Raw genomic sequence first — 24,644 nt, forward strand, 5'->3', positions numbered from 1 at the left:
GACCACCAGGGAAGCCCTGTGGCACTTTTTAAATGCACAGTATCCCCAACAGTGATTATGGGGGACAGTGGGTTTCTGAGAAATTATATACTCATTTTCTGTTTTAGCTGAAAAATCTTTCAAAGATTGATAAATGTTCAAAGTAATGCTTGAGTAGGGAAATTAAACAAATTTCCAGCTTTGATTCTACTCCTCCCTGGAGAATTATATCTTTCCAGAGTCCCAAACTTCAGCAACTATTATTTCATCTCCCTCTATTTTCCTTCTCCATCCCACATAATTCTAAAATTAAAAGAAACAATTTATTATGTCATATCCTAGCAGTGGTTCAATCAATATTCTTTAAAAATACCTACTATATACCAAATACTAGAGGTAGAATCATAAAAGCCAAACTAAAAATATAGTTTAACTGGTCTGGTGACCTGCCCTACTAACAGCTTCATCTTGGAGAGATACTCCTAATGAGGGCTCCCTTCTTCTGTGATTATAGATATGCAAATGCATTAGAAAATGAGTGTGAGATAAGCAAAGAAAATAAATTACACTTAAATAGAATTCAGCCTGGGCTGGACTTCCCTTCCTTCCTCTCTCCATTCCTTCCTTCTTTCTTTTCTTTCCTCCCTTTATTTTTGAGATCTGGCTACAATATTGTTCTAGAGCACATATTTTAATTTGGTAGAAGGCATGCATAACAAAAGTGGAAAACTGTAACTGTTAGCATATATATTATTTATTCAGGTGACTAAGGAGTGATAAGTATTTTATCAAATTGCACTGTAACATTCAAGTTTCATCTGTATTCTGGCTAATTGGCCAAGAATTTCTAACTCCATAGAATGAGAAAAAAGTATATTAACTTGTAACAATAGATCACTGAACTTACTAAATTGTACCTTTCCCAATTCATATCTTCTGTCTTATGCCACAAAAATAGTACCTCCCTCAAATACATGAGCCATGCCATGCAGGGCCACCCAAAATGGACAGATCATGGCGGAGAGTTCTGACAAATGGAGAAGGGAATGACAAACTATCCCAGTATTCTTGCCTCAAGAACCCTATGAACAGTAGAAAAGGCAAAGAGATATGACACCGAAAGATGAGCCCCCCAGGTCAGTAGGTGTCCAATATGCTACTGGGGAAGAACAGAGAAATAGCTCCAGAAAGAGGGAAGAGACTGGGCCAAAGCAGAAACAACACCCAATTGTGGATGTGTCTGGTGGTGAAATTAAAAGACCAATGTTGTAAAGAAATTTATAGCATAGGAACCTGGAATATTAAGTCCATGAATCAAGGTAAACTGGACGTGGTTAAACAGGAGATGGTAAGAGTGAACATTTTAGGATTGGAATGTAAAAGTCAAGAGAGATCTGGAATAACGGGCAAGTTTGGCCTGGAGCATAAAATGAAGCAGGGCAAAGGCTAACCGTTTTGCCAAGAGAACACACTGGTCATAACAAACATCCTCTCTCAACAACACAAGAAACAACTCTGCACATGGACATCACCAGCTGGTCAGTACCAAAATCAGGTTGGTTATATTCTTTGCAGCTGAAGATGGAGAAACTCTATATACAGTCAGCAAAAACAAGACCTGAAGCTAACTGTGGCTCAGATCCTGAGCTCCTTATTGCCAAATTCAGGCTTAAATTGAAAAAGAAAAAAGGGAAAACCACTAGGTCATTCAGGTACAGGTATAACCTAAATCAAACCTTTTATGATAATACAGTGGGGGTGATGAATAGATTCAAGGGACTAGATCTGATAGAGAGCCTAAAGAACTATGGATGGAGGTTCATAACATTGTACAGGAGGTAGTGACCAAAACCATCCCCAAGAAAAAGAAAGCAGGAAGGCAAAGTGATTGTCTGAGGAGACCTTCCAAATAGCCAAGAAAAGGAGAGAAGAGAAAGGCAAAGGACAAAGGGAAAGATACACCCTACTGAATGCAGAGTTCCAGAGAATAGCAAGGAGAGATAAGAAAGCCTTCTTAAGTGATCAGTGCAAAGAAATAGAGGAAAACAATAGAATGGAAAAGAATAGCGATCTCTTCAAGAAGACTGAGATACCAAGGGAACATTTCATGCAAAAATGAGCACAATATAGGACAGAAACTGCAAGGACCTAACAGAAGCAGAAAAGGTTAAGAAGAGGTGGCAAGAATACATGGAAGAACTACGCAAAAAAGGTCTTAATGACCAAGATAACCATTATGTTGTGGTCACTCACCTAGAGCCTGACATCCTGGAGTGTAAAGTGAAATGGGCCTTAGAAAGAATTACTATGAACAAAACTAGTGGAGGTGATGGAATTCCAGCTGAACTATTTCAAATCCTAAAAGATGGTTCTGTTAAAGTGTTGTACTCAATATTTGGAAAACTCAGCAATGGCCACAGGACTGGAAAAGGTCAGTTTTCTTTCCAATCTCACAGAAGGGCAATGCCAAAGAATGTTCAAACTACTGCACATTTGTACTCAATTCACATGCAAGCAAGATAATGCTCAAAATCCTTAAAGCTAGGCTTTAGCCATACATGAACTGAGAACTACTAGATGTACAAGCTGGATTTAGAAAAGGCAGAGGAACCAGAGATCAAATTGCTGTCATTCATTGGATCATGAAGAAAGTGAGGGAATTCCAGAAAAAAGCATCTACTTCTGCTTCATTGACTACACTAAAGCTTTGTGGATCACAACAATCTGTGGAAAATTCTTAAAGAGATGGAAATACCAGACCATCTCACCTGCCTCCTGAGAAATCTGTATGCAGGTCAAGAAGCACCAGTTAGAATCATACATGGAACAATGGGCTGGTTCAAACTTGGGAAAGGAACATGGAAAGCTGTATATTGTCACCTTGCTTATTTAACTCCTGTGCCAAGTACATCATGTGAAATGCCAGGCTGGATGAAGCTCAAGTTGGAATCAAGATTGCCAGGAGAAATATCAACAACCTCAGTATTCAAATGATACCACCCTTATGGCAGAAAGTGAAGAGCAACTGAAGAGGAATCTCTTGATGAAGGTGAAAGAGGAGCGTGAAAAAGCTGGCTTAAAACTCAACATTCAAGAAACTAAGATCATGGCATCCAGTCCTATCACTTCATGGGAAATAGATGGGGTAAAAAGTAGAAACAGTGGCTGATTTTATTTCCTTGGGCTCCAAGATCACTGGGTATGATGACTGCATCCACAAAATTGAAAGATGCTTGCTCTTTGGAAGAAAAGCTGTGAAAACCTATATAGCATTTTAAAAAGCAGAGACAACACTTTGCTGACAAAGGTCTATATAGTCAAACCTATGGTTTTTCTAGTAGTCATGTATGGATGTGAGAGTTGGACCATAAACAATGCTGAATGCTAAAGAATTGATGCTTTTGAACTGTGGTACTGGAGAAGACTCTTGAGAGTCCCTTGGACTGCACGGAGATCAAACCAGTCAATCCTAAAGGAAATCGGTCCTGAATATTCATTCGAAGGACTGATGCTGAAGCTGAAACTCCAGTACTTTGGCCATGTGATGCAAAGAGCTGACTCATTGGAAAATACCCTGATGCTGGGAAAGATTGAGGGCAGGAGCAGAAGTGGGCAACAGAGGATGAGATGGTTGGATGGCATCACCAACTCGAGGGACATGAGTTGAGCAAACTCTGGGATATACTGAACGACAGGGAAGTCTGGCAGGCTGCAGTTCATGGAGTCACAAAGTCGGACACAACTTAGCAACTAAACAACAACAAAAATGCATAATTTTTTACAGGTCATTGGAAAAGAATACGACAGAATTGTTATAATGTGCTAAAAAATGGCATTTGTGTCTCATGGGCATGTGGAGAACTAGTGTGAATCCTCTTTGATCTTTGCTGGCATTTTAGCTGAAAATATTTGGACATCTTTTTTGGCAGTAGCAAAGACAGCACTCTAGTGGCTGTTTATAGTGGTCAGTTTTAAGCCACAGATAAGATAGTCTTTGTTGAAGTCAGTTCATTAATGCATAATAGGCAATATGTTGCCTTAAAAGCAAATGTGTATTTTTCTCATATCAAAAAATCCCCCTGGTTTGTGAACATCAAAGACATTTAAAAGTGGTCTACATTTTCTTTTCCAGTTGATTCTGTGTTGAGAATACTGCAACCCTCTGAGTTTTAGCAGTTTTTTTGAATAAAAGGAATTTTTCGTGATATAGGTGATACTGTAACTACTCAGATGTCTCAAGCTTTCAAGGGCTGAGTACATTTGCTAATTTGTTTGCATTTCTTATTCCAGTTATAAGAATTCAAAGACATGAAAAGTCTTGTGAAAAATGCATAAATAATGCAAGAGTCATCTTCAAGTGGGTTGTCAGAAAGGGTATAAATTATTGCTAATACAATTATGAAAACTTAAACTGAAAAAAGTATAACTGTCTCAAATTTATCCAGGCAGTTATAAAAGAGTACATGAGGGAAGGTTTCCCCTGAAATACGTTTTTTTAACTCAATAAAGTCTTTTCCCCCCAGCTTTATTGAGTATAGTGATGTAAGTTTCAGGTGTAAGAAGTATTGGTTTGATACACTTAAATGTTGCAAATATATGCAAAATGATCACTGCCAGAATATTAGCTATCATCTCCATCATGTCCTATAATTATCATTTCTTTTTTGTGGTGAGAACTTTAAGATCTACTCTCTTAGCAGCTTTCAACTACATAATACAATATAATTAATCATTAGATTCCCAGAATTTATTCATCTTATAAGTGGAAGTTTGTACCTTTTGATCAACATCTCCCCTTTGCCCTGTCCCCATCATTGCCTGGTAATCACTATTTTAATCTCTGTGTCTATGCCTTTAGCTTTTTTAGATTCCACATGTAAGTGATATCATACAGTATTTGTCTTTTTCTGATGTGTTTTGCTTAGCATAATGCTCTCAAGCTTCATCCATGTTGTCACAAATGGCAGCACTTTCTTCTTTCTTGTGACTGAATAATATTCCTTTATACATGTAAACCAGAGATTACTGTGAATAGTTATATGCCAACAAATTGGCTAACCTAGAAGAAATGTGTAGATTTTTAGAAACATATGCCTATCAAGACTGACTTATAAAAAATAAACTAAACAGATCCATAATGGCTAAGAAGATTGAAGCGGTGGTCATGCACCTCTCATGCCATATGGCTCAAAGTATCTCAGTTCCCCAACTAGGGATTGAAGTTGGGCCATGGCAGTGAAAGCTGAGTATCCTAACCACTAGGCCATCAGGAAAAATCCCCCCTTTATCTTTTATGAATATGCTGTAGGTTTTTGCTTTGTGGCTACCATGAGGCTGACATAGAACATCTTGTACATATAATAGTCTACATAGATACCAGTTTAGCTTCAAGCACCTACAAAAACTCTTTTACTCCCCCTTTTACATTTTGATGTCACAGCTTACATCTTTTTATATTGTATATCCATTAAGAAATTACTGTTAAATATAACTTTTTAAGAATACTTTTTTCCAGTATCTTTTCTATTAGAGTTAAGTAGTTAACATACTGTTATAGTATTAGAGTATTCTGAATTTGACTATATGTGTAATTTAACCAGTGTGGCATAAACATATTTTCATATGTTTCATGTTACTAATTATCACCCTTTCATTTCAGCTTGAAGAAGTCCTTTCAGCATATCTCGTAAATTAGGTATGGTGGCGAAGCTACGTCATTTCTGAAGGGCAGTTTTGCTGGGTCAGTTATTCTCGATTGGCAGCTTCTTTCAGCACTTCGTATACACGGTTTCATTCTCTCCTGGTCTGTCAGGGCTGTACTGAGAAATCTCTTCGTCTCATGGAATTTCCTTTCTGTGTATTTGTCTATTGGATTCTTCAGTTTCCTCAGTGTATTCTCCAGCTCCAAAATTTCTGTTTGGTTCATTTTTATGTTTTCTATCTTTCTGTTGAACTTATCATTTTATTTTTCTGTCGTTTTCCTAATACTGTTGAATTACATATCTGTGTTCTTTTATAGTTCTCTGAGCATCTTTAGAACAATTATTTTGAGTTGTTTATTGGGCAGTTCTTGCATCTCCATTACTTTGGGGTTTGTTACTGATGGCCTGCTGTGTTCCTTTGATGGAGTCATGATTCCCTGGTTCTTTATGGTCCCATGTAGCCTTTCATAGATGTCTCTACATTTAAATAACTAGTCACCTCTTCCAGACCTCGTGGACTGATCTCAGCAGGGGAAGACTTTCACCTGTGGGTTGGAGTGCACTGTGTCCCTGGGTCTAGTGGTACCGAGTGTGGGGACACATGGTGGCAGTGGGTTCAGGGGTGCATGATGTCTCTTCGACTCATGCTCCTGAGGTCCACAACACGAACAACTCTGTGGTCCTTGGGAACACTGTGGGAGGCTGCAGTGGCTGCACGAGCTCTTGGGGTCCTCAGTCATGCCTCCAGGTCCAGCAGCTAGTGACCAGGCCAGACGGTGATGGTGGCTAGAGCCAGTAGTGTGCATATGCCTGCCTGCTGCAGGTGCCTGTGGAAAAGCTTGATTCAGCTGCAGACACACATCTAGTGGCGGGGGCCAGAGTGTGCAGCAAGGGCTGGAGGAGACCCTGGCTGCTGGCACGCTCTCCTGTGACTACATAGTCTCCCCACTGCAGGGGAGGACAGCACTGTAGGTCAGGCCAGGAGTATGCAGATGCACAGCTAGAGGGAATAGCTACAGGTAGTGTGGTGGGGGTGTGCAGGCCAGGGACAGAAGACAGGGCCTGATCTAAGACCACCAGCAGTTATGGGGACCTTGGGTGTCAGCATGCCCGTCAGTGGCTGTATTGTCCCCCATCGGATGTGGACACTGTGGTGGACACTGGTGACAGGTGTCAGGCTAGTGGTGTTCAAATACAAAGCTGGAGTGGCTATATGCAGTACACTCGAGGAAGAGGATGTAAGCTGTGGGGTCTAGGCTGGCATCTTGCACTCATGTAGCCAGAGGCCTGGGCTGGCCACCAGTACAGTCACTTTAAATGATGACTGCTTTTCTTCCTTGTTCCTAACTGTTTGTATGTGTCTCAGCTTTGTCAGTCTCTGGGTGGGGGTGAAACTGAAATGGGACCTTCGTAAGGTACCCTGAAGGCTGGGGGAGGTGGCTGCTCACTCTCTCCAGTCTTACTTTCCTGGTGAGGGGAACTGTTTCTGGTTGTCCTGTTTTCTTTCTAGAAGTTCTCTTCTGGCCCTGAGTAATGTTATCTTGAAGAATGGGATAATGCAGGCAAATGAAGCTCCTTTCTTTCCCTTGTGAGCTTATTCTTGGATTTTTGCTCTCCTACCTTGCTGAATGGACTCCAGAGCTCTCCAGAGCTGTTTCTGTTCCCAGAGAGCTGGCTTATTGCTGATCTTTATTGGGGGATGGAGGGTGGGGCTTTCTGCATCACTGTTTTGGTAATATCTCTCCTGCCATCACTTCAGGGAGTTTGTGACAAAGGCCCTGCACTTACATGTGTGTATGCTTTTTCCTAGAGAATTAATTCATATTGTTCATCGGATTTTCAAAAAGGCTGGGGAAAAGGTTAAGAATGATTACACCATATGACGTATAAAATATTTCTTAAATGAATACTTGCATTGGACTCTATTTCTTCTTGAAAGATTTAATATGCACCATTTCTTCTAGAAAGGTGTCTCCTTTAGAAATTCCTCAGCTAACAAAGCTGAGAGTCTGTTATTTCACTATCAGCAAATGAATGAACATTAAAAAAAACTGTTTTCTTTCCCAGAGCTCCCTGCTTCCCTGTTCTGGAATCTTTCACATCTGAGAAGCAAAGTACTCCTGAATGTCTCAGGAGCTACACAGACAAGTTATGGCCCCAACACTTCAGGGCCATTTGTCCCTCCAGACATGAAGCCCTGGCTCTGCTGTAGTCAGGAACACAGCCGTCTAGGTCTTCAGTCCGCACAAGGCCCACCTCTCGTGGGGCTCACTCTCTCTTCTTTTTAGTGCTTTGAGAGCAAACTTAATAAAGAATACAGAAAATTCCTGGTGAGCTACTTGTATCCCAGGTGCCATCTATTTTGGCGGTCATGGGACTGTCCACTCTGATGCCTGCCACACCCTGCAAGGGGGGAGCAGCCTCCAGATCCTGAGCAGTTCCAGCCCCTGTGGGGCTCGGGCTCCTGATGGGGTGTGAGGACTGCTCCCTCCAGCCTGTGCTGGATCTGCAGCCCCACTGAGGCCCAGGTTCAGCTGCAGAGGCTCTGGCTCCTCCTGAGGCCGTGGGAGGCTGGGGAGTGCAAGCGCGCAGCAGAAGCGAACTCTGCCCACTCCTTTACTTCGGCGCTCTGGCACCTTTTGCCCCAACAGTCAAGCTTCCCATGGTTGAAAAAGAAACTCCTCCATTTCTCTCTGCAGCAGCTGGTTCCTCTTTTCTGCATCTTCCCATGCCCACTCTGAGCGCCTCAGCTTCATTCTGCCTGGCTCTGCTCCGCAGCCAGCAAGCAACTCTGTCTCTTGGTCCAAGGAAGGAACTGGTGAGGAAGGAAAGCTAGAGGAGGGGAGGGAACAGGGTGGAGGGGAGAGGAGGTGGCATAGCCTGAAAACTTCCAGTTGATAACCTAACTTTGAATTGATCTAGAATGAAACCCTTTTTTTCCTCCTAAGCTGCAAGTATTTGAAATGCTCACTGCTGTCTTTGGGGTGGGAAATTAGCATAACTTCCTTTTCTCTCAGTCAGGTCTTCCAGCCTCCCAGTGGGGTTTCTCTTTGAAATAAGAGTCGAGTGTGTGGAAGGGATTCAGGAGCAAGACTTGAAGGCCAAGAAGAAAAGCAACCAGCCTATTTCCCATCCAAAGAGTAACCAGATACAGCTGTAACTTTAGACTGAAGTGCTTGGGAAAATGATTCTTATTATTATTTATTATTTTTTAAGAAACAAATGTAGACTGCTGAGGACAGGGCCTAAATCTAGCTTTGATGATATAGTCCAGTATACCGTGTAAAATTTAACAAGCTAGTTCATTTAATTTCTTAGGGAAAAAACTTAAAATTAATCTTTAAAAAAACCAAAATGATTATGTATCAATTTAGAAATACAAACCAGAGATTCTCAAACACCCAGAGGATGCAATAGACTTACGGCCTGTTCGTATTTCCTTCCATATTGACTACATTCAAGTTTGAGCAATTACTGAAGGAAGTTATAATTCTCTGGCATTTTGACTACCTGTGGGAGCTATAATAAGATGTCAGCTGAAACAGGAAACATCCTATAAATCCCCCTTGTATGACTGGAATTGAGTGTAGTTTATGATGTTTGCAATAGTCATGTAACTTTGTTGGGGGGAGCAAGTAAATTACATTGTAAGTTACATATTACCAAATAGCCTCTGCTGAATAATAACCTGTTTTGTATATTTGTCACCTCTTTGTATCAGCAGCCTATGTCTGCACTGTAGTTAACACACAATCAACTGTGAGATATTGAAATGAAGAAAAAATAGGCATTTAACACTGAGTTTGTGAAAGTTTATATGTAATGGGATTTCCCATGAGCAAATTATACCAAAAAAGATATACTACATTTTCTTAGTTTGAATAGAAAAAAGTTAGGTGACTTAAAAACTAGGGACTATGCCAAGAATATGGTTTATTGGCTCAATATATTTTTTCAAGGAATTATTATTTATGAACCTGAAGGATTACTATGCCTTGTCTTTCTTTTAGCTCATTCAAAAGAATTTCAACAGTTGAAATTCAAGAATTTCAATAGTTATTTTTTAATTACTATCCCTGGAAAACTAACCTTGAAAAAAGAAAGGAAAAAATAAACTATTACATTTTTTTGAGTCCAATCCATTTGAAAACCCTGTGTTGGAGTTACCATATATGTGGGTTTGAACCAAACTCTTTTTGTTCAAGTCGTCTGTGCAGTTCAGATTCAGGATACCTGTAGTGCCAGTCCCGCCTGACTTTGCATCTCCAGCCTATGACCTAAGCAAGTTGTTGTTGCTGTCCAGTTGCTAAGTTGTGTCTGACTCTTTATGACCACATGGACTGCAGCACACCAGGCTTCCCTGTCCTTCACTATCTCCTGGAGTTTGCTCAAATTCATGTCCATTGAGTGGGTGATGCCATCTAATTATCTTATTCTCCATTGCCCCCTTCTCCTCCTGCCCTCAATCTTTCCCAGGGTCTTTTCCAATGAGTCAGCTCTCTGCATCAGGTGGCCAAAGTATTGGAGCCTCAACTTCAGCATCAGTCCTTCCAATGAATGTTCAGGACTGATTTCCTTTAGGACTGACTGGTTTGATCTCCTTGCAGTCCAAGGGACTCTCAAGAGTCTTCTCTAGCACCACAGTTAGAAAGCATCAATTCTTTGGCATTCAGCCTTCTTTATGGTGCAATTCTCACATCCGTACATGACTAGTGGCAAGACCATAGCTTTGACTGTATGGACCTTTGTCAGCAAAATGCTGTCTCTGCTTATTAAAATGCTGTCTAGGTTTGTCATAGTTTTTCTTCCAAGGAGCAAGTGTCTTTTAATTTCATGGCTGCAATCACTGTCCCCAGTGATTTGAGACCTTAACAAGGGTGGATGTAGTTGGAATGAGATGTGCAAGTGGAAAATCAGAATTTCAGTATCAAATGTGTTGAAACACAAATTCAACGTTTTAACAATCTGCATCTGTTTTCATTCATGATCCTTGCTCTGAGTGTTGTACAATTCTAGCAAGGCATTTTGTGAATCCAAGAACAGACTACAAAGCCCAGAAGCTACAGGACTGTCAGCTGATGGGTTCAGACTTAAGTGAAATGCATTTCTGCTGAGTATTGAAGGAATGCTACCTCATGACTGTATGCATTATGAATAAATTAGGGAGGGCCCCGTAAAAATAGGGGGGAAACCTACAAATCACATTCAAGAAAATTAAAAAATAATAAAGAACTCCTTGCCTGAGACCTTTACACTGACCCTTTTAGGATATCTGCATTTCTTATGTGCTGTTGTCTAGAGTATACTGTAGCTTAAATGATAATGCAAAAATTCAGTAATGATTCCTGTATTATTTTGTGCATAACACCTAGGCCTTCTGTCATTATCAGGTTGAATCCCAATCTTCTACAGCTGAAAAATAACAGTTTCCTATTTATTTCTTTACAGCTTTCTTAAGAGCCAGCATTCTACAGAGAGGATATTATACTAGGAAAGCTCGACTCTTAACATATTATTTCCTGGTGGAGGTAACCACTTTTCCTCCAAACTGAGGAGGCAGTCTTAGGTGGACAAAACAAGAAGGAATTGGATGCTAAAACAAGTTTTCCCTGTGCTCCCCAGTCATCAATACTTAGGTTGACAGCTTGACTCCATTTTGCTTGCCATGTAAAGGTACAGGGTAGAATTAGGGTCATCTTCATTTCAAATATCTAAAGATGTTTCCCAGGTGAATTTAGAGTACATAAAGCAACCACTAAATGCCCTTTTATCATCTTTCAGCTCATGGGAGGTGCAAGTTTGTATGAAAAGTCTGATTCCTCGGGAGGCCCTAGGAGATCAAAAGCTACCAGGGCAAGTATTCCCTATCCAAGGCCTGGGACGGTGGCTGTGACTTGGTTCCCATGTCTCCAGGCCCTAAGGCACAGGAGATCAACTCTGCAGCAAAGCCAAAAGGGCATGAGACTACGTTAATGCAAGTTGGGCTTGGAAAGTGTAAACACAAAAATATGCACAATTTTCTTTCTTTTAGAATAAGTATGGTACAGTCTGTTAATTGGTTAATATATGATTTTTCTTCTAGTGTATTCCACTTAAATAATTTTTCCATGTTACAAAGTAATACTTGTTTATTGAAGGAAACATATATTTACTGAAGAAAATCCATATTTATTCAGGAAAAATACAGACAAGGAAAAAACACAAATGTGAAATCACCCTAAATTCCATGTTTATTAACAGTTTATCATTTTACATTTTTATCATTAATATTTTATCTATAGATAAAAAAGATATCTATATATATAATATACATACACACATGTATATGTTTTAGAGCTATATGCATTTCTGTATCTATATTTATATCTATGTCTACCCCATACATCTGTTGATCCATTGATCTCTTGATCTAATTATTTCAGTATCAATATATGCTTACTTCGTATCATAACTTTTTAAAACTTAAAAGTTCGATAACTTTTTAAAACTTAACATATCATGAACATTTTTCCATGTCATTTTCTCCCACTACTGTATAGTCTACTAAATCATTTTTAATGGTTCAACTTCATAGTATTCCATGTGCCATACTTTTACCAATCCCCTGTTGTTTTATTAAGGCCCATATGCAGAAGTGGAATTATGAGCCATAATTGTAAGGCTTCTGCTATTCAGCAACATTCTCCTCAAATGGTCTCTTCCTGTTTCTACTTCCACCTGCAGGATTTGAAAGGGCCTGCTTCCACGCCTCATTACTGAACATTGCTCTAAAACCCTTACAAGGTGTTCTTGTCTGAACAGCTCAAAGTATCACAGACATCCACTTAACAATATCGTCTACTTAGACAAGGGAGTGGAAAGGGTTGTTATACTTATTTTAGTGAAAAACATTCAATATTGGACTGAAGTAGGAACTAAGGTTAGGTCAAGCGAAGACCATGAATTGACTCCTGATCAGCTGACTTCCCAGTTATATTTCTTTCATTTTAGCTATATTGCCAGAATTTCATTTAACTGTATATTCAAAGAACTGTTATTTTAGTTGAGTGTCATGGTTCATTTTGTAATAGTAATACATTTTTTCAGTTTAGAGTTTCAAAATGGATTCTAATTTAGTTCAGGGCAACTTCAGGACAAAATAGGCTTTTAAGAGACCTGTAAAAAGAAACTAAAATAAATTCCTATATATCTAAATATCCTTTAAGTCAAATTGGTAAGTATAAAGTAATTAAAAAATAGATTAAATTTCTGACAATCCCCGTTGAGTTAAGAAAATTATACTGGTTAGAAAATGCATTGTACTGAACACAAAATATTTGAAAAATAGCTTGAAAGTTTTGCAAAGTCTACAATGTATCAGAATTTACTCAATCCTAATTTTGTTGCATTTTCAAATATTAACCTTTGAATTTAAGAGTATCTTCACAAACCAAGAGGAACTATCTCTAAAGGGCTGCTACATAAAATATATGGTATAAATGCTGTGTGCTGAAGGACAGATTTACTCTAGAAGTTACTGTAAAATGGAATAATCTGCATTTGATTGATATAGAATCTCAACAAAAACACATAAAATTTCAATACGGGAAGAAAGCATTTAACGATAGGGGTAGGCACAGTCTGGGTGGAGGTAGGTGTCGCCTGGTGACCACCTGCCATTTTTGCATATGCGCTTACCTGTGATCAGTTTGTCTTCTTTGATACTCATCTCTGACTTCCTTCTTTTATTTCCCCTTTTCTATATACTTTAATCTTTTCTTGCTCTTTTCATGTCAGTCTTTATTTTAGGTTATCGAGGTTTCCATAGTCTTTTCCAGTGGAGGAGAAAGAGGGAATATGCTTCTAATTGTGATTCCTTATACTAACTCACTTTATCTCCAATGGAACATTCCTGAGTGTTTCTCTCAAACAGGTAAAAGTATAATAAATATAATAAATGAATAGATAGCATCACTAACTCAATGGACATGAGTCTGAGCAAACTAAGAGACAGTGAAGGATGGGGAAGCCTGGCATGCTGCAGTCCATGGGGTCATAAAGAGTCGGATACGACTTAACAGCTGAACAACAAAATGTATAATGGAAGGAATCCTTAGTACCATTTTGCCTGCAGCATCATCCTTCAGCTGTAGGTGTGAAAGAAGAATACTGTCCTGGAATTAGTGATATTAAATGGACTGGGTCAGGGGTCTGAAAGCCCTGCATCCAAATCCAAACCTACTATTCAGCAATTCCTTGCTAGGGGACTGACTTAAAACTCAGTGTCTTTGAAATAGATAAGATAATGTAGCTCCATCATTTAGCCCAGACTTTGGCATACAGAAAAACATTTTTTAGGAGGTAAGATAAACGATCATTTGGGACTCTTATTGTTGACTCCACTAGGTGTTACTGGGAGTTACTTTGCCCTTTTACAGTTAAACACCATTCCACTGACTGCAGAAAATCCAGTGTTTCCCCACAAATTTCCGTGAATTCCCAAGGAGCTTATGGTCATGGTTACCTATGGCTCCAGTCTCCTGCTTCTGTCAAATGATATGTTAAGGGACTCACCATCCTGTGAAAGTGTCCATGTTTTGTGACACTTCCATCCTGTCACCCAGTGATTTTCTTTACTTTCATGCATACACAAAAATTACAAAAGATATTTATTTGTATGTAGAAAGCTTGACTGAAGTTTCTGGTAAAGGGATTTATATTATAGACATGCTAACTTACAAATGAAATGTTGGATACTCTTGATTTTGAAAGTTCCTTGGTCATTTTTGAAAAGTAGGCTCTGGTTTCTGTGAAATGATGATAAATAGTAAGACCTAAATCATAGGATTGTGGTGAGGGCTGAATGAGATAAACCATGAAAAACACTTAGAACAATGCCTGGCGGGAAGTGGTCAGCTACGGCTGCTACTCTCACTATCATCATCACGGTCGTTGTTATCTGCCCCGCTGCCGTGTGGCCTGGCCCTCCTCTCCCTTCTTTATCTTCTCTCTTTCTTCTGCACCCCCATTTATGTTTGTTGTCTTGGCAGCTGCTGACCTTTAGCTCTGGCATTCATCCAAGGTGGCTTGGAAAACACTTCCTAAACTGAGATAGTTTCCTTTCTAAGGAGAATTCTGCAGCTAGCTGTTAAGATAAATGTGCTGGCAGTTTTTTCGCCTATAGCTTATATATTTTAAGCATATAGAATAAGTTTATTTAATAAGGTAGGCTCCAGATATATCTTAAATCAAGGTCAAATTCATCCCTGTTTCTTATACCTACTAAGTTCTCAGTTTATTTGTTGACCCAATAGTGTGTTTCCTATCTTTGTACGAGAGTGTATACTCTTTGATGGCGAGATTGCGTCTGACACATTCTGATCTGACACAGAGACTTTCGTGTAGTGGATGTAATAAATAACGACTGATTGACTCCTTTTTCCACCATCGTGATTGACTCTTTTCTTTGCTGTCTCTTTTACAAAACTTTCAGGTGATTTCTGGCCAAGAAACAAAAGCAGAATCATTTCATTCTCCTTAAACTGTAAATGAAAATTCATAACACAATCAGGTGTATCTCCAAGAGGAGAAACTGATGAAGAACCAGGCTGCATTTGTAAGGAATTGCACATCCAAGACTCATATTTATGCTCTATCAAGTTCACTAGCATTTTACCCTGTTAAGCTAAAAAACTGCCACTACCAATATGGTTGGACATATTTTATTGGGAAAATATTTTTTTAAATGTATGCTTCTGCACTAATAGGTTGATTCAGCAATAAATATGTGAGACCTTTTGTTTAAAAAAATATGAATAGATGGAACAATATTGAATATATTCAGTTCTAAGGAAGAAAAGTATTTTTAAGAAGACCCAGCAATTTTTTTTTTTTAAGGTAGCATGGAAGTTTTAATTTAATGGTTCTCTCATAGAAGGAGAGGAAGAAGTGATGATGATGATGCAGAGACCACCAGTCTGCACCAGCTGAGCCCATCTGCAGAGGGCGTTCTGCAGACACCTTGCTGCAGCTCGATTCCCAGCCACACAGGAGCTGAAGAGACCTGCGTGGGAGCAAGTGGTCTGCAAGGTCTGCAGTGTGGGTGCACATGTCCGGTGGTGCAGGTCTGTGTGGATGAGTATGTGATGTGCAGCAGCGGGGCGGGGGGGTGTTGAGGAGGTGGGGTGAGGGTGGTACTCTTTTCATCCTTGTGTCTAGCTGAGCCTCCTTTGGATGGCTTTGAATGCATTTGGCCTTTTAAAAATCTTGTAAGTATCCTACCAGCCTCAGGCCTAATACAGTTTAGAGCATTTTATTTGAAAGAGGACATTTACATAATTCTTAGAATTCAAGGATTAATCTTTATCATCTGCAAAAACCAGGGATTTAACACATATTCTGCTTTTCCTGATATTTCCTGAGATATCCATGATATTGCCTGAGATATCCATGATATTGCCTGAGATATTGCCAAAGAATGTTCAAATTACCGCACAGTTGCACTCATCTCACATGCTAGCAAAGTAATGCTCAAAATTCTCCAACCTAGGCTTCAACAATGCATGAACTGAGAACTTCCAGATGTTCAAGCTGGATTTAGCAAAGGCAAAAGAAGCAGAGATCAAATTACCAACGTCCGTTGGATCACTGAAAAACCAAGAGAATTCCAGAAAAACATCTGCTTCGTTGACTATGCTAAAGCCTTTGACTATGTGGATCACAACAAACTGTAGAAAATTCTTGAAGAGATGGGAATACCACACTGCCTTACCTGCCTCCTGAGAAACCTGTATGCAGGTCAAGAAGCAATAGTTAGAACTAGACATGGAAAAACAGACTGGTTCAAAATTGGGAGAAGAGTATGTCGACATTGTATGCTGTCACCCTGCTTATTTAATTTATATGCAGAGTACATCATGTGAAATGCCGGGCTGGATGAAGCACAAGCTGGAATCAAGATTTCCAGCATAAATGTCAATAACCTCAGATACGCAGATGACACTACCCTTATGGCAGAAAGTGAAGAACTAAAGAGTCTCTTGATGAAGGTGAAAGAGGAGAGTGGAAAAACTGGCTTAAAGCTCAGCATTCAAAAAACTGAGATCATGGCATCCAGTCCCATCACTTCGTGGCAAATAGATGGGGAAATAATTGAAACAGTGACAGACTTTATTTTCTTGGCCTCCAAAATCACTGCAGATGGTGACTTTAGCCATGAAATTAAAAGACATTTGCTCCTTGGATGAAAAGCTATGTCCAACCTAGACAGCATATTAAAAAACAGAAACATTACTTTGCCAACAAACGTCCGTCTAGTCAAAGCTGACTACTTTGACTACTGGTTTTTCCAGTAGTCATGTAGGGATGTGAGAATTGGATCAGAAAGAAAGTTGAGTACTGAAGAATTGATGCTTTTGAACTGTGGTATAGGAGAAGACTCTTGAGAGTCCCCTGGACTGCAGTGATATCAAACCAGTCAATCTTAAAAGGAAATCAGTCCTGAATATTCATTGGAAGGACTGATGCTGAAGCTGAAACTCCAATACTTTGGCCACCTGATGTGAAGAACTGACTCATTGGAAAAGACCCTGATGCTGGGAAAGATTGAAGGCAGGAGGAGAAGGACAGAAGATGAGGTGGTTGAATGGCATCACCGACTAAATAGACATGAGTTTTTGAGTAAACTCCGGGAGTTGGTGATGGACAGGGAAGCCCGGCATGCTGCAGTCCATGGGGTCACAAAGAGTCAGACATGACTGAGCGACTGAACTGGGAAAAAAAATGTAGAATGAGGAGTGAGTTATTAGTGTGGTGTTTAGTATGATGGAGTAACAAACGGCACTGGTGAGGAGGAAAGTCAAGGAGAAATATGGAAGGAAGAAAAGAAGGGAAGAAAGAAAAGGAAGGAAACAAGGAAGAAGGAGGAGAAAGAGGTATGTTGTGGGGGGAGATTCTGAGGCCTGCTATGAATTTACTCAGTATTCACTGTGGTGGGAGTAGTGTCTGGGAACGGAAGGGGATCAGATATCTGGTTACTTTCTTTTGTTTTTTGAGATGTAATTGACATACAACATATGAGTTTCAGGTGTACAACATAGCAATTTGATATTTGTATATATTGCATAGTGATCACCATAATGTGTAGTTAACATCTGTCACCAAATATAGTCAAGATTCTTTTTCTTGTAATGAGAAACGTTCTCCTAGAAACTTTCAAATATGTGATACATTATCACTAACTGTAGTACCGTGTTGTATATTATAGCCCTGTGATTTACTCATTTTGTAACTTAAAGTTTGTATTTTTGCCGGACACTTTCTAATTATGGCATTACTTCATTGGATTCCAAGGGCCACAGAATCCAGCTGTCCTGTCTGATCTGTTCATCACTGTAAACTCCTGGAATAGAACAGTGCCTAGAATAGAGTAGATACTTTGTGAATATTTGTTGAATGAATGCATTCACTTTTTTCATAAAGACATCATTTTATCTGTGTTTCCCATATTTAAAGTAAACAGTTCTCCTCATCCAGCATGCTAACTTGTGGCTGAAAGACTCACAGAAAGGGCTGAGCTGACCTCCCTTTTCTGGAATCCCAAACCAGGGAGGATAATAGGAATCCCTGGGCTCCACCTAGAAGAGGCACAGATCACAGACCCGTTTACCCTTTCTAGTCCAGGAGAAACAAACAGCAGAAAGTCTCGGAGTGAGAATTTCCAATTTAGCTTGCCAATCCCTCCACACGCCCTTTGTAGGAACCGTGGAGGTGGTCTCCTTGGTCATGAAGTTACCGCTGGCTGAGGTGACTCATCTAAAGCCAGAAATCACCTCATTGACAAGCACTAGAACTATTATTACACAGAAAAATCCGTTGTTAGTTCCATATGTTTCTATGAAGATTATCTCTTACACAGAGAAGAATGGGCAGTTATTAATTACTTATTTCCTTTGATGAGAAAATACCAGTATTGAGTTCAGAATGGGATAGGTGGGGGAAATGTCCATGTTATATCTGGGAAGAGCAGGTATCATTAAAAGAGAGATACTTGGACAGGTAATGTGCCCACCTAACAAAGGCACGGGGCATTTTTAGGATGAGGAGAGAGACTTTCTCAGACAAAACTAGTAATCATCATAACAGCTAACGTTGATCAGACCAGGCACTGTTCTAATTGTTTACACATATTATCTCATTTAAACCTCACAACAACCTCATGAAGCCAAATACTGTTAACATTCCTGTTGATAAGAGGGAGAATGAGGCTGAGAAGGGTTGAGACACTTACTCAAGGTTACACAGTGTATTGGTGGCCTCCTCTATTGATGAATGGGGGAAATAGGCAATTTGGTAAGCTCCAACCCCAGAAAAATTAAAATGAAGGGCTAAGATTCTAGGCGCTTACGCTTCTGTTCCTGAAGTAAGTTGGTAAGCATAAACCTGGGAGCATGACTCTTAGCAGTTGCCAACTTTGTAACCTCTGATGTGGGCTATATTTGTTATTCCTCTCAGTCCCTGTCAAAAATTCATTTTACAATTTTAAGTGAAATGAACTGGACAGCTTATACCTAGGAGCAGTAAGGAAAATTGAGCTTGGGTCCAAGAGACAGGTCAGGGATGGTGGCTGGGTCCCTGGCGTCTGTTGGAAAAAGAAAATCACAGGCACAGGCATGTAAAGAGGCCGTGGAGATGAGCAGATAATTCCAGGATATGAGAGTATGTAAATCGTGGAAGCAGACTCAGGCATCTTTGAGAGAGGTTGTGGAATATTCTTTTCTGAAGGTGTTTAGACTTGGGCTTATTTCCTAGAACTCTGTTTTTATATTATCACTGAAAAGGACATGTGGTTTCATGTGCCCTGGCCACAGCATCTGAAATATTCTGTCCCCACACCCACGCCAACTACTCAGACATAGGTGACTGCTTCCCCTAGACTCTTCTGAAGCATTGCTAAGAGTGCTTAAAGAGCTGTAGAAACAAGTACTTTGCTTATTAAAAATTTTATTTGAAAAATGATGGGAATATAATGTAAACACTATTGTCCCATCTTTGTATCATCATGATATAAGGTAAGTGGCTAAATTCCTCCTCCTGCTTGTACACACATTTAATTCTGCTCTCCAGGGGAACATATTTTATCCTTTCTATTTTATCCTTTTATCCTCATTTTATCCTTTTCCAACTTGTTCCTACAGAGACTTGGATGTTTTTGTAGATGTTATTTTAACCTAAAACTGCCTTTTGATGTCAGATGAGAAGGAACTATTATGACCATTTTACAGATCAGGATATTCAGGCTTAGAGTTGAATGACTCACACAAGGTCATTATGTTAGTATGAGATGGAACCATTACTCAAACCAGTGTGCCTTGCTAGTCTTCATATTTGGTGAGGTTACCATAGTGAATAACTTCTCAGTGTTGCCATTCCTTTCTATAACAACCAATAAAGACTTCTTCACAGTCACTCATTCACTAATTCATGCAACAAATATTTTTTGAGTGCCTTCTACGTGCCCATTATAAGCACTACAACAAATGGTCAGATCACTACCTGCATTAAGCTTAGGGAAGCTTAATTAAGCTTAATTAAGCTAGGGGAAGAAGATAGATAATAATATAAATACATATATTATAGAGAATATTAACAAGGTGCTGAGTTAGGGAGAAGATTAAGGCAGTGGAAGAGGGGGGATGAAGAGAGACACAGGATTGGGCATTTACCTTTTTAAATAGGGTCATCAGGGAAGTCTTCCTTGAGAAGTTCACATGTAAGAAAAAGCTTGAAGGAGGTGCAGGACTGAGTCATATAGACGTCTGGAGAAAGAGTACTCCAGACCAAGGAATCAGCAAGGGCAAAATCCATGAGTCAGGAGCATTTCCGTTCCCAGTATGTTCAAGAGCCAGCAAGGGAATGTATGTGGTGTAGTGGAGTGAAGGAGAGAAAAAACAGTAGGAGATGGAGTCAGAGAGGAAAGGGGAAAGTAGATTCAGCTGGTCTTGTGGACTGCTGGAAAGACTTTGATGTTTACTTTAAGTAAAAATGAAGGAAGTGTAACTTAATCCAACTTATATTTATAAAGGGTCACTCTCACTGCTGTGTTGTGATTAGACCGGAAGGGACAGAGTGGAAGCAATGGGACTGGTCACCAGGCTGTTGTGATAATAGACTTGTTCCACTGTTCTAACAGTTGAGGTGATGAGACGTGGTCTGGTTCTTTACATGTTATTTTGACTGTAGAGACACAAGGTAGAATGACCCCTAGGATTTTGTCCTGAACCCGTGGTAGGATGGAGCTATCATTAACTGAAATTGAAAAGATTGCAAGTTTAGGCCAGGTTTTTATTCTTTAAATAGTTTTATTTTTATTTTTATTCTTTAAAAAGTTTTAAACTTTTTATTCTTTCCTTTCTTTTTTGGCATGGTAGTGGCAAAACATCAGAGCACAATTTGGGGCATGCCAAATTTGAGGTGTTTACTAGATATCGAAGTAGAAATGTTGAGTACATTTCAGGGTCAAAGTCTGAGCTAAGAGACATAAATCTGAGAGTCATCAGTTTCTAGATGGAAGATAGAAGTTGTGAGATTGCATGAAACTGCCAAGGGAGTAAATACGGAGGAAATAGGAGGATCAAGGACTGAGTCCTGAGGTCCTCCAACATTAGGAAATGAAGGAGATGAGGATTTCAAGGATCATCTCTTAAACAGGAAATACACGAAGACTCTCCTGGGTGTCCAGATAGTCTGTCACCATCACCTCACTCCTACCACTCTCGTCATTCCGTGACCGTCTCACTCTTCTATGATGTCGATCGTGTGAACTGGATCTGCCATAGCAGTGCTGTGCAGAGCAAGTTAACATCTCACCTCTTTGCCTGGCCAGGAGAGTGGTAAATTTGCTGAGTGGAGAACTTTCTTAACTGACATTCACATAACAAGGAACACCTCTGATTGTACTACTATCACTCTGGATTAGCATGCCTCAAATAGAGAAGCTAGTAGAAAAAAAAATCTATTCTTATTTAGATTATGAATATTAATCATCTACTATGGGACCAGCACAATACAAAGTATAATGGGGTACATGAAGAGTTACTATGTGGCCCTCAACCTTGAGGCTTCAGAAATTATTGCATGCCTCTATAACAAGGGATAATCTGATTAAGTGATAGCGTCGTAAGTAAGTATGGTCACTGATTGCCAAGATGGGGAAAAGTTCATGAAGGTCATCCTTATCCAACTGCCTTCCTGGAGCAGAGAATATGTATTGAGAAAGAGCTGTGTGTTGGCTTGGATGAAGGAGTGGGAAAAGGTCTGTGTAAGGGACATGAAGAGACTAGGATCAAGCGAGTCTTGGGGTGGTGGTGGTTGGTGGTGGGAGCACGGCTTGACTGATGGGAGAATGTCAGGGTCTGGCTACCCCAGACTAAAAGCGTTTTGACAAAAACCTCCAAGGGTAAGCCTCAGTTCCAGCCCACCTCTTATGCCACTTTACAGAGGGATTTGGGGGGAACTGGACACTGGGACTCTGGGAACCTTCTCACGGTGGATGTGGAAGCTGAGTAGCACCACTGAACTCCTGGGCCCTCCCTTCCGTTCAGGATGAGAGGCACAGAAGGTGATGTTGAAGGACTGTTTTATTTCATCTCCTCACTCGCTACTAGTGTTAAGTTTAACCTCAGTAGGAAAATGTGTTCTTAATTAAAAAAAAAAAACAAACAGCTTCCTTTTTTATATTGAAACAGTTTTGAAGAAAAAAAGGTTATTAAACTAGATAAAATGACACATATTCTTTGCTTTACTTATTTATTTTATGTACTCGCCCTCATAACCTACATTTATTGAGCATCGACTCTGGGAGATACCGAGCTGAGGACGCACAATGGATGGAGCAGAATTCCCTTACTTCTCTGCAGGTCCCTGTCTTGTGCTCACATCATTTATCTTATAGTTGCAATATTTTCTGGTAGAAAAGAACCTCATTTGAGCGTGTGCCCCATCACATCCACTCTCATAACCTTAAACAGGGGTTCAGTTTAAATCAGCCACTCCCTGCACCTGTGTGCCTCAAAGGAGAAAGTAATGACCAGATATTCTGTTGAATAAAGCCAAGTTGTTCTTTTTGTTGCAGTCAGTCTCAGGGCTGAAACTGCCCTTGTGCTCACGCTGAAAGTTACCGGCCTACAGAAAAATCTAGTGCTAAACTTGCTTAGTTTTATTTTATTCCCATAACAAGGGATGTTTTCCATTGAGTGGGAAAGAGGCATAAGACATTTATTTGGTGGGATAGGCGGTCTGGTCAAAGCATTTTGATTCCATGATTAACAACATCAGATTTTCTTCTGAAAGCCTTATTTTGGGAACAGCATGTTGAACTTCAGAATGTATTTTTAGTGCTGTAATTGTTCTAATAAAAAAAGATAAACACTGTGACCATTTCATAAGTTTCAGTGTTCACATTATTTCTTTGCCACCCAACAAAGCCAAAAGGAAATAAATGAGCTCTAGAACTTTCAGCGTATTTCATCTAAAATGTTTTTTGTTCGCTTTCTTAACACTTAGGGCCATAACTCCTGTGTTGTCCATTTAGGACTAGGTAAGTGCAGCCACACTGACTTTAGCAAAAACTCATTCTTTCCTTTTTTTAAATTGAGATTTCTGGGTCATTTTCAAAACATTACACTAAGGAACCTTTAAATGGTAGCAATAAAAGTGTTTTGTTTAAGCTTAGTCATTTGATAGTTCATGTTTGTCTGAAAAAGACTCCCTAATATGGGTCTGCCAAATATCATCAAATACACAAAGTAACTTAAATTTGTAGTTCATTATGCCATCTTAAAGCAAAATGTCAGTCCAGGAGAATTCTCACATCAATGTAACATTTTATGGGTTTCTGTAAAATGTTTAATGTGAATAAGTTATTTTAAAGGCTTTAATTTTAGGTTGGCATATTAATCAAACTGTAATGGAAAGTCTAACTCTTTAAAAATTTTCTAATTAGTTTACTTTAAACCAAATGGACTTAAAATTTGTTGTTGATTTGAAGAGCTGTATAAATTACATGTTAAAAATCCTGTTTTTAAAAATAGAATGGAATGCCTTTCTAAAGAGTTGTATTTTGTTCATATTTAATCCAATTGCAAGCCTCCTGTCTTGCTGCCAAGATAAAGGCTCTAGGCAGCTCTTAGCCACAGTTGATGGCATTATTCACAAGTAGACACTGTCTCGTCTTCTCTAGAGGCCACAGTAATGAGGCACGGAATCTACTTCTAAATTTATGATGCTTCACTTGTCAAATCAGAGACATCTCATCAGGACTAGAAAGAGGGAAAGAGGTGGTGTTGATAAATGGCTGATGAAGTTGGCATGGAAGGTTCTTACACTCTGTTAGTGCAACTGATTGCAACCCTGGATAGTTTCTCTGTAGGTCTCAATGACCTGTTTTTTCCACTTCTTCCTTCTCCCCTAAATTATCATTGTCAGTGAAACAATTAATATATACTTTGGAGCTACTGGAACGATTTAAGCTATATAAATTTAGTTGAGAGTTGGTTTATCATTGAAAAATAGATTTAAAAAAAGCCGTAACACCACCCCCCCAGACAGCCAGACAAATAGAAATTCAATTATATTATTTTTTATCTTAATTAGTCAAATTTGTTTATTAACATGTAGATTCCATCTAAGGGCTTAAAATGTATACATAAAATTGATCTAAAATAAATACAGAACATAAAGAGAAATAGAAAGACATACCTATATTTGTGTGTGTTTACTTATATATACTTGGTGAGAGAAAAAAGAGAAGGGAAAAAAAAAAAGAGAGAAGGGGAGAGAGAGAAGAACCCTGGGTCTGGCAAGAAAGTGGGGCTTGAAGGTCACCATGTGGAAGAGTTGTGTGTCCTCTGGAATATTTCAAGTGTAAATAATTTCAGACCATGTCTGCTTTCAAGTACAGAGATACATTTGAAGTCTTTAGTTTCC

General features: G+C 39.4%; 1 protein-coding gene across 1 annotated transcript in view; it reads left to right on the forward strand.

The window, feature by feature from the left end:
• FRZB (frizzled related protein) overlaps positions 1-24,644 on the forward strand; it is a 74,738-nt gene that overhangs the window by 4,939 nt on the left and 45,155 nt on the right. Inside the window, exons 2-3 of the mRNA XM_061135271.1 lie at positions 15,595-15,749; positions 16,210-17,593. The gene's annotated coding sequence lies outside the window, so the exon portion shown is untranslated. The remainder of the gene's footprint in view (positions 1-15,594; positions 15,750-16,209; positions 17,594-24,644) is intronic.

Source organism: Dama dama, chromosome 33, assembly GCF_033118175.1.
Source record: "Dama dama isolate Ldn47 chromosome 33, ASM3311817v1, whole genome shotgun sequence".
NCBI lineage: Eukaryota > Metazoa > Chordata > Mammalia > Artiodactyla > Cervidae > Dama > Dama dama.